The sequence below is a fragment of the Passer montanus genome, unplaced genomic scaffold (assembly GCF_014805655.1).
Source record: "Passer montanus isolate IOZ18808 unplaced genomic scaffold, ASM1480565v1 scaffold9, whole genome shotgun sequence".
NCBI classification, from domain to species: domain Eukaryota; kingdom Metazoa; phylum Chordata; class Aves; order Passeriformes; family Passeridae; genus Passer; species Passer montanus.
In genome coordinates this window covers 15,598,424-15,610,832 of record NW_024374367.1, presented here as the reverse complement: position 1 = coordinate 15,610,832, position 12,409 = coordinate 15,598,424, and the positions used below count along the sequence as shown (strand labels likewise).

General features: G+C 47.2%; 1 long non-coding RNA gene across 1 annotated transcript in view; it reads left to right on the top strand.

Annotated features, from left to right (window-relative positions):
- LOC120514025 overlaps positions 1-12,409 on the top strand; it is a 36,888-nt gene that overhangs the window by 8,692 nt on the left and 15,787 nt on the right. The window contains exon 4 of the long non-coding RNA XR_005630402.1: positions 10,371-10,475. This is a non-coding gene — a long non-coding RNA (uncharacterized LOC120514025). The remainder of the gene's footprint in view (positions 1-10,370; positions 10,476-12,409) is intronic.

Below are 12,409 nucleotides of genomic sequence, written 5' to 3'. Positions count from 1 at the left end.
TTCAAGGAAAGAAGTGAGTACATTCTCTGTGGGAGGTGCCTTCCACTCTGGAAACCCTTTGTCTCCACTTGATTCCAGGCTCAAGGGTGTTGTTTTACACCCGAGTTTTGTTCACTTGAAACACCCTGGAAGCTTTCACAGCTTTTCATTTATTCCTGAAGAGCCCCAAAGGGCTCTTGAGTCTCTGAGCGATCCTCACCCCATGAAAAGCAATGACTGAAAACCTCCCACAACAGCACCAGCAATGATTTTAGCTTTCCTGTTCTAGCTGTCTCTTGGGTTTTGTCACTCCTGCAAAGGCCAGTTGTCCCTTCCTGGCCAGGACTTGGTGTGGCCCTGCCCAGGTGACAGCAGAGCCCTGTGCTGGCTAAGAGAGCCCTGCCTGGGCCAGCCAGGTGCTCCTCACTCATTACCCTGGTTTATGGAGCTTGACAGGAGACATTGGATGTTATCCCAGCAAGGTGGCACAGCTTCAGGCCATGAAATTTTATTCCCAGAATGTTGCCAAGTTCATCTGAGCAGCATTTTGTGTTCTGGTGCCTCTTGCCCTGTGTCACTGAGCTCTAACAACGTGCCAGGATCAGTGTAGGTGCCACTCTCGGTCAAATTCGACCAAAAATATCTCACACCCTTGGTAGTTTCAGTTTTGTATTAATTAGTCAGAACTCTGCATAGATTGACAAGGTCAACAAGCCAATTGTGTCATTCATTAGGTACCAAATAATTAGTGATGGCTCCTGGGATGCCACCTGATTTCTCTCATCCCAATTTTTACCTTGTTACAGCAGGTTTTTCTAACGATCAGCACACGATCATTCACAATTCATCAAACCAGTAAATGTGGAGCAAACCCCATGTTTGGAAGGTCTGTGCAGCAGAAGGGGACAGGGCTGGAGCCTTGGCTGGCTGTGCTGGGCTGGCTCCAAATGGGATTTCTGGTCATGGAGGGATTTCTCATGGATACCTGGAGGCTGAGCAGCTCCTGCCCGCTGTCCTTCAGCTCAGGAACCTCCCTGGACCCAGGCTGGGATGGGAGTTGAGTCAGCACATCCAAGAGAAGCAGAGGGTTTATTTAGCTCCATCAAGTGACCTCAAGGGATCTGTGGAGTTTGTTTGGAAAAACCCCAGCTAGATGAGCTAAACCCCTCTGGCCTTCTGGTGCTCCAGAAAAGAGTTCTTGAACTCACACAGGCCATGTTAAGTAGAGCCAGGGAAAAGTTTTGACTGAGAAACTATTTGTCAGCATATTGTTGCCATGAATGTTTCATGAAGCCTTTGATTCCTTCAGATTTTCCTGCTTGGAGGACATTGATCATGGTTTTGGGTAACTTTGCTGCAAGAAAATTCTTCTTCCAATTTATTTTATGTTCTTTTCCTTTTTGCCAAAGGATAAAGAAGAGAGGATTGATAAGTGATAATGTCTACAGAGTAAGAAAAAGAAATTCCTTTTATTCCACTGCTGCTGAAAATGACAATGAATTTTAAAAACTTCAAGCTGAAAACATAATTTATTTTGAAATTCCTCACAAGGCATATTTGCCTTTTTTTAAAATCATACGTAACTTAGAAAAGTGATCTGGTGGAGCTAGGCTGCAGTTGAAAAAAGAGATTTGTACATAAAAACAAGGTGATTTTAAACTGCTTCTTGTGTGACAGAGTTTTGGATCAATATTTCATCACAGGAAGTCGGCGCCGTGACTTTGAGTCTGGCTTTGCTGGCACAGGGAGGCTGCTCTGCTCCCGTGTCATTCCTGCCTGGTTTTCTCTGCTGATAAAAGTTAGCAGGGAGAATGAAAGGGGACAAACGCTCCCAGCTCTCCAGAAAAACACGCAGAGAATGAAAGGATTGTGGTTCTTTTTGAAAGGACGTCTCTTCCCTCCTGGCTGTGCCCACCCCGTGTCCCCCGTGCCCGGCTCCCGAGGCTGGGGTGCTTCCCATGGGCAAACATTCCCTGTGATCCCTCCTCCTGCCCTTCCAGCTGCAGTGTGGCAGGGCAGAGCAGTGCCATGGGCATGGAAATGCATGGAAATCTGTATTCATGAGAATCAGAGATGGGGAATTTCTAATCTTTCCTCTGCTCCAGGCCAAATGCGGATGTGATTCTGAAAGATTATTCAGTGAGTCAGCTCCAAGTGACTTTCCTCAAGTATCCTGGATATTTTTTTTAATAAAACCTCTCCAGACCAGTAACTGAAGTGGTCTCTGGGGCTGCAGGGCTGTGCTGTGGGCTCAGCTGATGGCATCTGCAGCCACAGGCAGGACAAAGCCATGGGGAAACGGGACAGTTAGAAGGTCAGAGGATATTTGGCACATTTGTCACTGTCTGCTCCTTGCCAAGCTCTTCCAAAGCCCGACTGTAGCTCTGACTGTCACACTGTGTTTGGAGACAGATCCAAGAAATGACTCAGGGCCCATCTGTGTTGCCAAGTCACTTGTCTGTTGCTGCTGTCTGACTGTCCGTGCTGGTTCGGAGCGAGCCAGCTCCTTCCCTCCAACAGGGACTTCTGCAGGGCTGCTGTCACAGATGCACAGTGCATCCCGTCCTCCTCCTGCTGTCTCACAGCTCTGAGCTGTGGAAGGAACATCCCTGCTATCATCTCAGCTGTCTCAGAGCCACCACCCTGCTGCAGGATTGCCTTGGGGCCAGCAGGGCTGGTTCTGAGCTGTGCCCTCCAGTCCTGGCCACAGAGAGAGGAAATGTTCAGGGTTGGACTGCTGAGGGTCCAGCAGGGAGCTTTGTCTGCCTGTGCAGCTTTTCACAAGGGCATGGAGGGACAGGAAAAGGGGAATGGATTTTGGGAATTAGAAATTGTTCCCTGTAGGGTGAGCAGCCCTGGCACAGGGTGCCCAGAGCAGCTGTGGCTGCCCCTGGATCCCTGGCAGTGCCCAAGGCCAGGCTGGACACTGGGGCTGGAGCACCTGGGACAGTGGGAGGTGTCCCTGCCATGGCAGGGGTGGCACTGGATGATATTTGAAGTCCCTTCCCACCCAAACAATTCTAGGATTTCAGGCCCACTTTAGTTCTGAGTTACACAGTTTTAGTAACAACTTAAAATTTACAACACCCACTGAAAGTAACTTTGGATGGGAACACACAGCTATATTACTTTTTTCCATAGTTTTATCAACAAATATAGCCTTTCCTAACAGCCTTTCTACTCTCTTGCCTCAGGATTTATTTTTGAAAGTGCTATAAATAGGCAGTGCTCTGGATTGGGTCAGCTCCCCAGGGAAATAAGTGCATGCCACTTTTATATTAGAGGTTAAATTCTGCCAGCCTTATACTGGCTGAGGAGAGCATTAGGGGAGGTGTAAGGCAGGGAAGAACTTGCTACTGTGTACAAATGTAATTTAACAAAGTACACCAATTGCATTTTTAGAAACCTTATTATAGGGTCAATTTATTTTGTCAAGTGACCGGTAATTAATTTTATAGATCTTAAAGAGAGTAAACTCTAAACTCTCTGCTCTGACTCAGACCTTGGCATTAAAATAGGAGATTTGTGTGTGCTGGGCTTTCAGAGATGCTCAGTGTTGGCTGAGTGATGTGATGTGGTGAGGGAGGTGCCAGGGCAGGGCAGAGCCCCCAGTGCCCTCAGACCCAGGCAGGGATGGTGCCAGGGCTGGTCTGGCCGGGCACAGCACAAGCTCCTCTCCCCTCTCAGAGGCTTGCCCAGGGCACCTTGATGGTGTTGATGCCTCAGGATTTCAACTTTTCTATTTTCCATCTATTTGTACTCCTGCAGCTGTTTTGTGTGTAACTCTAAACGCCACACACAGTGGGAGCGGCTGCTTTCCCAGTTTGGGCAGACACAACAATTCCTCTCCAGGCCTGGCTGTCAAGGACACCTCACTGCCTCAGGCCCTGAGATGGGAACAAAGGTGAGTTGGGGAAGCAAACTTGGGGTCAGTGACTTCATTAGCTGAAGCTGGAATTGGCAGATTAACCCCAATATGCAAATGGACCAAACTTATCAAAGTGTGAAAACCCATGACCCGTGATCCATTCTGGGTATAGCCCCTGGGAGTGCTTTTTCTCCCCAAAATGTACCTGAATGTTCTTTAAAAAAACCCCAAAACCTGCTTTTTATTCCCTTAATTTTCTTTAGCCTCTGTTTTTAGGTAAGCCCATCAGTGCAACACCCTTCTTTTTTGTGCCTCTGAGGCTCTGGGGGCTGTGGGAGGGATTCTCCGTGCAGGGAGCCGTGCTGTGAGGGCTGTGTGTAATTATAGGGTTGTTGTTCCCAGAGAGCTGACAGCTTGTCATGCAGCACGAGCCACTGGGTGCTGCCTCAGCTCTGCCATCTGCCGTGGTTGCCCTCTTCCCTGCCTACTCCCCATGCAAGAATTGGGTTTTTCTCCATCCTGCTGAGCTTCCTGCCCAGCCCATCCCCTCGTGCCATGCTGGGGGAGCATCAGGAGGCTGCTGGGGAGCCCTGACCTGGATGAGGTGGGTGAAACCTCCCACAGGTTACCCACTTCTCACTCAGAAATCTCTCTTGTTCTGATAAATAAACCAAGCAAAGTGAGATTTAAAGAAAGTGTCATCAGTCTCATGTGCTGGTGAGATAAAAATCCCTCTTCTCCCCGGCTGTGGGAATTGGACTCAAAAATTCAAGCAGAAAGCAGACTTTCAGCCTGCTGTTGTGTGTAATGTAATTTAGTCCTCCTTCATGATGAAAAATGTTTGGATAAAGGTGAAAAAACCTATTTTGACCTATTTTGGTGGTTGGTTAGATAACTTCAGAAGTCCCTTCCAACCCAAACTATTCTACGACCCTGCAGAAGGTCGAAAGAAAAGCCTGACAGATTGAATATTTTGAAGGATGCCTTTCCTACTTCGGTTTAACACTCCAGCAAAGAGGAGAACAGCATGACTGGAGCCGAGGAGAAGAGTGGGGAGAGTGACTAACGAGCAGGAATCAGCAGCAGAGCAGCAGCCTGTGCTGCACCTGCACAGCCAGCCCGAGGCCAGCCAGGGCCGTGGCACAGGGACAGCCCTGGGCACGGCATGGCGAGCACCATATGCACTGCAAGGCTGAGAGCAGCATCTCACACTGCCCTGCAGATGGGGGGAACAGCCCTGCCCTTGAGGAAGGGCACAGAGAGGCATTTTTGAAGATGGGCAGCTGCAGAGTGCAGCATTTTATTTAAAGCACGGTGGGTTTGTGGTGCTGAGGCACTGAGGGTGTTCCTGATGTGCAGGAAGGGCTCTGGCACAGCAGTGGGAATTTCTTTAGAGCAGAAACGAGGATTGATAGGGTTATATGAAATTTACAATAAAAAGAAACTCAGCAGCTTTGGCACTTGGGATGCAGATTTTGGGTAGCTCCTGTTTTCCTCTGTGCATTATATCCATGTTTTAGATAGGTTTGAAGGAATTACTTCAAGGAGGGATGTAGTTGAATGACAACACAAAATAGCCTCTGTTAATGCTGTTACCATGTGTACAAGCTCTGTAATGCTACTTTTTTTTCCTCGTAAATGTATTTTCTTCCCGGTTTTGAGTTTCCCTGATTGGCTGGGTCTGTTCCACTCAGGATAAAAGAGAAGAAGATGCAGTGTGTGATAGATTTAACAGCCTGTGGGATGCAGGGGTGAGATCCCTTCTCCAAGCCAGGCAGACAGGACATTATTGTCTTTTCTGTGTTTTGTTTTCCTTTCTTTTTGTTTCAAGTGAATACATCTGGAGGATGAAGGATGGGTCACTTCCCTGACTTGCTTCTCTGCCTAAGTCAGGAAGAGAATTCTTTGGAATTAGGGAAAATTCAGAGAGCCATGGACAGAAAATCCCCTGGTCAGGATGGCCTCTTCCCAGGATTTCAGTCCTCCTCTTCCTCCAAGTCTCTTCCTTTAATAGGAACATAAAAGGAGGGTTTTGAATGATCCAAGGGTGTGACTTTTATTTTTGCTTGGTCAATGTATTGGAAATACTCAAGGCCAGGTTGGATGGGGCTTAGAGCAGCCTGGGAGGTGGCAGGGGGCTGGAATGACATGACCTTTAAGGACCCTTCCAGCCCAATTCCATGATGCCATGGCTGTGTTAGGAGCTGAGAGCTGGAAATCAGCAGGAATTTGCTGCTGGCACTGGAGCGGGAGGGAAGCAGCCAGATACCCCTGACATGAAGGACATCAGCACCCCGAAGCCAGCTGGGACGTGAGGGCTCAGCTGGAAAAGCTCCACCAGTATCACAAAGCTTTAAAATCCATTTAGTGGCGACTGCAAAATGTTTTGCATAAACTCCTTTTCTTCCTGCCTAAATGTGAACACATCCAGATCAATCACGGAGCTCAAAAATCTTCCTGGTTCTTTTGTGAACATCCTGCTTTGTTATTCCTTTCATTTGTCTTGCACAGAACAAGCCAGCACCGAGAAAATAACTTATTGTGGATGATCAGAAAGACCTTTTCTCCCTTGCTTTTCAAACAGCAGTACACAGAAATTGGATGTTGTCTGTACACAGAGTTGCTGTTTTCCATATATAACCAAGGTGTCACGCAGCTCATTATTTCAGGGGAAAAAATCAGTGTCAACAACCAAGGCTTGTGGCTGTCGTTTGGTTTATTAAAAACAAAAACGTTTGATCTCTTGAAGAAAGAAAAGAAATCAGCTCCTGGATTTTAGATTTTCTTTTCTGCACTTGGTCTTCTTGAAAAGTATCAAAAAATGAAAAATCTAAGGTGACATCCTCCGTTCTCATGACCCCTAATAGCCAGTCACTCCACCAATTTTTCTAACTTTATCTTTAATCTACTATTCCCAAACTAATTAGGGACTGAAGGTCTTTGGACTGATTTTCATTTTGTCTTGAGTTATTGTGACATCTTTACTACAAATTCTTTCTCAGTCTAATTAAATTCCTGCAGCATAAATGTCATTTTTCATATCATCACCTGTGGTAGCCTGACTTTGCCTCAGTCTCCTGACGAGGGACGGACTCCCTTCCTTCCTGCTTCATATTTGAAAAGTTTGGCTTGAAGTAAGAACATCTCCAGGCTTAGCACAGACAGGGAATCCATTAATATCTAGGAATTCAGATTGATGGGGTTTTATTAGAAAAATCCAGCAGTTGTGCTCTTATATTAGTTTTCAGAAGAATATCTCAATTTGTGCCTTCCCCGAGGCCCAGAGGCAAAGGGCTGAGTTGTGCTCTGAGCCTGGCCCTGAGCTGCCAGGGCCCAGCACAGCCCAGAAATCCTCTGCTCTGCTTGGAAACATGGTGCAGGGGCTTATCTGCTAAACAAAATCCAAATGAGAAATGTTGATACTTAATGAAATATAAGTTTGAGGATTTCACAAAAGAAATCTGCTGTCTCTGCTTTAATTTATTAGGGAGAGTTATGTGCAGATGGTATATACAGAGCTATTTCCTGACTGTACTCCAGAGTAAGTTGATTTGTGGTTTAATGACTTTTATCAAAATGAAATAAGCGTTTGATCTTTGGATTTGATCTGGCTATATCTGCAGCTGCTACACCACTACAGCAATTACTTCCAAACTGGGCTTTTTGCCCAGGCAAATGGAGTTCGTCCTTGTTTCATGTCTCATTGACTGTCCTGATAATACACACAGAGTTACTGTAGGTTTTTTCTTCCTCTAAATTTGATAGGTGTGAAAGTAAGAGAGTAATTCCCTTTTTATTTTAGTATCAGTGTTGTTTTATTATAATCCATTCACTACTCTGGTTAATTTTATCTCGAAGCTGCTCCTAACTAAAATTCAATACAAGAACGTGTAATTTTCTCCACATAATCCTGCTATGCCCCTCTATAAAGAAACAAGAAATTCATTTATGAATTCTAAATCTCAGACCCCTCATGGTAATCTTCACATCTGTCCAGTGGTTTAGGGATGAGTTTGTTGTGATCTGTTGTGCACCCACGCTGGGCTAAATCCACTCCTAATGGATTTCAGTGGAAGGCAATGGAGTTATACTTGGAATCAATTTATCCCCATGTATCCATCTCTGAAATAGTGGTAGTTTTATTTTGTTGTTGGCTAATTAATTCCTGTCAGATTGAAGCTGTTAAAGTTAGCAATTCTTTTTCCAGGACCGTACTTCATTCTTTAGTTACTGCTCAGGACAAAATTTGTCCAAGTTCAGCCTCAAAAACTCCTGGTGGGAGACGGTTGTCGTGATTAAGGGCTCTTAGGGCTTTGTGCTGCCAGCTGTGCCTTCCTGAGGAGCTGCAGCTGCATTTGTGAGCAGGCTGTGGGAGGCAGGAGCTGTTCAGGGGCTGGCAGCCAGCTCACCTGGGCCAGAGCAGCAGCAGGGAGCCGCAGGTTTGCAGCGCAGCCCCTGCACCAGGCCACGCTGGATGAAGATGTTCTGGAAGCAGCTTTGGTTTGGAGCCAGCAGGTCTGAAATCTGCTGATTCACAGTGGCCAGGAGAAGCAGTCAGAAGGAATTATAAAACAAGGGGAAGATCTTTGTTCTCCCCCTTTTTTACAGTCACTTCGGGACAAGGCGCTTCACGCTTTGCGTGGCTGGAAGGTAGATTTTAAACTGTCTCTTTTTTGGCTGGATATTTCTTAGAGATAAGCAATAAAAATGGCAATAACTGGGAAGTGACTGGTGGATGAGTTGCCTGGAGATTTGCAGTGCTACCAGGAACTCTGTGAGAAGGCAGCTCAGCCTCGGAGCTGGGGAGGTTTTTCCTGTGCCAGGGTTGCTGCTGCATCTTTAGCAAATCAAACTCCTTGCACAGTACTTGCTCCTTAATCCAGGAAAATTAAACCACCAGCCACAGCTACACTGTCCAGCCATCTGCTCTCCCAGGTGCTCCCACGCCTGAGCAGAGATGGAGGGATGTGACCTAGAATCCCACTGCAGGGCTGGGATCATTCCCAGCACAGTCCCAGCCTTCAGTCTTCTGCATGGCATCAGATAAAGTAAACATCAAGATTTGATGTGAGAGCATATGTCCATTGCATAATTCATTAGAGTTCTTCTCCACAACTATTTTTAGGTATTTTTCAATCAGAAGTAGAGGGTGAGGATTACTCAGGAAAAGGAAAGGATAAGAAAATAATGCGGGAGCTTAGAAAGATGTCTAGGTGCTTTTGGGACTGAGATCTGGCCATTTAGCTGCGTGTGTTTGGTTTTTAATTAATTGTTTCTGTCCTGGACAATTCCACATGACAGCTTGGTGGTGGGATGGTGCAAATCCAACAGCAGAACAGGAAACCTGCTCCTTTTTTACTCAGCACTGCTGCTAAAACCCCTGTCAGGCCAGACACCAGCTCTCATCATTTCAGACTGTATCACTCCACCACCCTGAACGTGCTTATTCACAATTTCCAAACACTAAACACATCCAAAACCATTTCCCCTCTGTTTTGCAAAGCATCCACTGGGTGTTGGTGGGACACAGCGAGCAGAGTTGGTGGTTTCCCTGCTCAGGTTGTGCAAAATACCTCGTAACTGCAAATCATCACAGCTGCCACAGCTTCTTGTCATGTGTCAGCAGGCTGTGTGAACACCTGGGATGTTCCTGAGCTCTCAGATTTCCCGAGCCTCATTTCACCCCACACGTGAAGGGTTTGCTGTGAGAAAGCGAGGACAAAAATCCTAACCAAACCCCAAACCTCCCGTTGTACAGCGTGAGTCACTGACAAGAAATGGAAGGAGGAGTTATTTTGAGGCTTTTACATCTTCCCTATTGCTAGGAGACAGTTCCTGGGCAGGCAGAGCTCGCCGGGCCCGCGCAGCGGCCTGCTCGGTGCCGCGGCGTCCGGGGCCATGCACGGGCAGCTCTGAGGGAGACCAGGGAAGGAAATCGGGATGGGAGCCGCTTTTCAGCTGCTTTTTCATTCTTCAGTCTTTCTGAGACAGACACAGTGTACTGGAGGCAGCTGCAGGTGCCAAGGAGAGCATGGTGTGTGGAATGTCACCTCAGGCTGGCCTCGGTCTCTCGGCTTTCACGGCCTGCTCTCTGCAGAGCGGGGTCACGATGGTGACCCACAATGGTTACACCACATTTGGGCCAAGTTTGGGCTGCTCGAGAAGGGACAAAACCACAGCACTGCCAGCCAGGTCTGGGCTTGTCCCTGATCATCAGTCCATGCACAGCATCAACCACCAGCACGTGAGTCCCACAAGGGCAGCACCAGCCTCACCACCTGTGACCCCAGGGTTTAGAATTCTCAGTTCTGACCAAAAATTATTCTGTTTTCCTAAGGCAACTCGGTATGGGCTGATTGAGGCTGGGGTTGTAAATGGACAGATCTCCTGGGGTTTTGTCACGTGTGGGCAGAGCCTGGAAAAAAACAAAGCTGTCATGAGAACATGGGAATTTGTCATCCAGAAGGGAGATGCTGAGACAACTGTGGAGTATCTCACACTGTATTTTTCACACTAATGCCAGATGGCCAGGAATGGGATCCCCCACGCTCTCCTCCCAGTCTGAGAAGACAAGAAAATAAACAAGGAAAATGTCTGTGCTGATGGCATCTGTTGGCTCCCTCATAAGGTGAGTCACTGCTTTTGATTGCTGAAATAATTAGGATTTCTTTCTAATTGGATTCTCATGTTAACCCTTCCTGCGCCACGGACCCTAATCATCCTTTTAGCTCCTGGCACGAGGTTGGAACTGGATGAGCTTTATGGTCCCTCTCAACCCAAACCATTCTGGGATTTTGTGGCAAATGAGACTTGGCAGCAATTCCAGGTGAGGATATTCTACACCAGCTGGGCTGCAGGTGTGGAACCCATTCCTCTGCTGCTCCCATCACCTACAGGACCATCCTGGGGGTGATCAAGACTCAGTTTCCTTCCAGCTACAGGACAAAAGTGCAAGGAATTACAGGAGAGGAAATACAGGGCAGAAATCTGTGGAAATATTTGAGTGTGGGGTGCTCTGCAGCAGGTTTTATTTAGGAGGTGCTTGACACATCCAATCCATGCTCCCTGAGATCCCTGCACTCCTGCCAGGCATATGTGCACATACATTTATTTTTAAACTCTTACATGCAGCATTTCCTACCTGCCTGGTGCACCAAAGCAGTTTTTTTCCTTGGCAAATAAGGGAAAGAGCTGGGTGAGTATAAACGTGTTTCTTAACAGCCTTGTTTGTGACAAAATTGCCAAGTAAATCTTCACACGACATCGGGCTGCGAGTATTGGAGTCACATTTGGACAGCAAAGCCCACTGCACACAGCTTTCATTGCAATATTTCTCTCAAGCACAGCCTGTCTCTCATGTTTTTCTGAACATTGTTTAAAGAACTGATGAAAGGGCTGAAAACTTTTCAAACTTTCCTTTTCTTGGGTCTTTTCAGCTCAGTCTTTCATCACTCAGTCAATAAACAGTGGAGGACTCTTCTGAACTGAAGTAGGAGCGAGGAGGAGAAGGGGAAATTAATGATATCACCAAATTGAAACTCTTTCAAGTTCCCTTTAATTGCAGAGGGCACAGGGAGCTCATTCAGTTTTAATTCTCTGATCTCTTGCTGTCCCCAGGGGACCAATCTGCCTCTCCTCCCACGCCGCACGCGATTTTCCTGGAGCGGGTTCCTGGCTCCCAGCTCAGGGCTCCTGAGCTGTGCAGAGCCCTTCCCACTGGGATTTTGGCAGTGGAACAGCAGCCTCAGCTGCCCACTGAGGTGGTCACGCTGCCCTTGGGCACCACACAGGGCTGAGCCTGCTCCATCAAGCCCCTGGTGCCCGTTTGGTGCCTCAGCTGCTCATCTGTGGACTGGGGATCACAGGATCCCACAAGGATTTTAGCTGGAAGGACCTTAAACCTCATCCAGTTCCACTCTGGCCATGGGCAGGGACACCTTCCACTGTCCCAGGGTGCTCCAATCCCTGTCCAACCTCACCTTGGACACTGCCAGGGATGGGGCAGCCACAGCTGCTCTGCACAGGTGAGTGCCACATATCTAAGCTGTCCAAAGTTAAAAGAAAAAACAATAAAACCCCCAAGAATGTCCAAAAATTGCTGCTCTCCACTGAGGAGCTTCAGCTGAAGGCACCAAGCATTCCCTGGCTGTCTTTGTCTCATGGGAAATATCAGTGCAAGGGGCTGAAAACTGCTCAAAGAGCCATTCCCACCGTGGAAAAGCCTGAGGATTATCATCACAACAGGTCCCTGGGCAGAAACATGAAGCATAAAGCTTTAAATTCAAGTCACACTGATAAGAATAACAAATAAAGAGACCAAATTCCCTTAAAAAATGGGATTACCGAGGCCGTGGGGAAGAAATATTTTAAAGGAAGTTAAAGAGAAGTTAATCTGCTTTTATGTAATTTGTTTTCCTATTCTTCCCGCACTGGCTTGCTTTGGAGACAGCTGCTTTCAAGGTTTACAGCCGTGCATATGGTTGGGAGGGCTGGAATTGGCAGCCCTTGGCATGACAGAATAATGGCTAACTGGAAAAATGGCTGGGTAGATAATTTACAGAT